General features: G+C 34.1%; 1 non-coding gene across 1 annotated transcript; it reads left to right on the top strand.

Annotated features, from left to right (window-relative positions):
• TRNAL-UAG lies at positions 838-917 on the top strand. Its single transcript has one exon. It is a non-coding gene; the product is annotated as a tRNA-Leu (tRNA).

The raw sequence follows: 1180 nt of genomic DNA, 5'->3' as shown, positions 1-1180 counted from the left end.
TTCAGTATGTTTTAGCTGAAGTTTCCCTATCTCTAGACATAAGTCCCAACTCCCAACTATAATCTAATGTAAACATGCGCAATAGTTCTTCTTCCTCCTATCTCCCTAACAATCTGAACACCTATTGAATACAAAACTATGAATTTAGGGATAGAAATTTAAATTCTGCAGTAGCTTTAACAATGTTAGCTTCTTGCTTCCTCGACAATGGACTTCTTTGAATGATCAATTTAGTTACTATGAGCAAATCAGTAGTAAAATATACTACAAATTACAAAAAATGAAGAGTAGAATAAAGAGTAGAAAAGAAAGGAGGAAGAAAGGTGCGCACGGGTAGCAGGAAGAAGGAGGCGCCTGAAGTTGTAAAAATTAGGGTATAGCTTAAATAATTTTAAAAATATGGGTATAGGTTAAATGAGAGCGACCAAATAAGACGCCCGTGCAATTTTTACTGTTTGGTTGGAGGCTCAAAAAAGCCGTGAGTACAATTGTTTTTTTTTTCCTTTTTGGGGCGATGTTCAATTTTAGTAAAATTGAGAGATTATGACTTAGGTGGAAAATACAAAATATTATGCGAAAAATTCAATATCTCTAAGTCAATTAGATAACATTACGAATCGATATAAACGAAGTGAGAATTATTGGATCGTGTTACCAAAAGAAAGAAAATAATCGGAAATGGATAGATGAATAGGATTAAGGATCTAATTAGATTATAGGGAAAGAAACCAACGTAATTGGGCGTAAATTTGAATCATTCCTTAATTAAGTAGATGTAAATGCACTATTTAATGCAATTGAGGTAAATTAAGAAAAACTAGCGAAATACAAAACCACGACAGTTTGGCCGAGTGGTCTAAGGCGCCAGATTTAGGCTCTGGTCCGAAAGGGCGTGGGTTCAAATCCCACAGCTGTCATCAAATTCTTTCTTTTTTTTTTAAAAAAAAAGTTTTGATGGTGAGAAATTTTTGCTTTTAGTTCTTGAACCGTCGATAAATGTTGATTTTTGGTATCAATATGCAAATGATGTGAAATTATTTCGGAAATTTCTCCTAATTTTGGAAGAGCAATAAAATGGATCGAAGAATCCACTAGACCCAACTTATCCTTTCTTAGAACTTATGAAGTCGAAGCTCAGTCTAGCTGGGTGATCATATCACTCAAGAAATTGCCTAGAGTG

The sequence above is a fragment of the Nicotiana attenuata genome, chromosome 8 (genome assembly GCF_001879085.1).
Source record: "Nicotiana attenuata strain UT chromosome 8, NIATTr2, whole genome shotgun sequence".
Classification (NCBI taxonomy): Eukaryota; Viridiplantae; Streptophyta; class Magnoliopsida; order Solanales; family Solanaceae; genus Nicotiana; species Nicotiana attenuata.
This window is presented reverse-complemented; position numbering and strand designations above follow the sequence as displayed.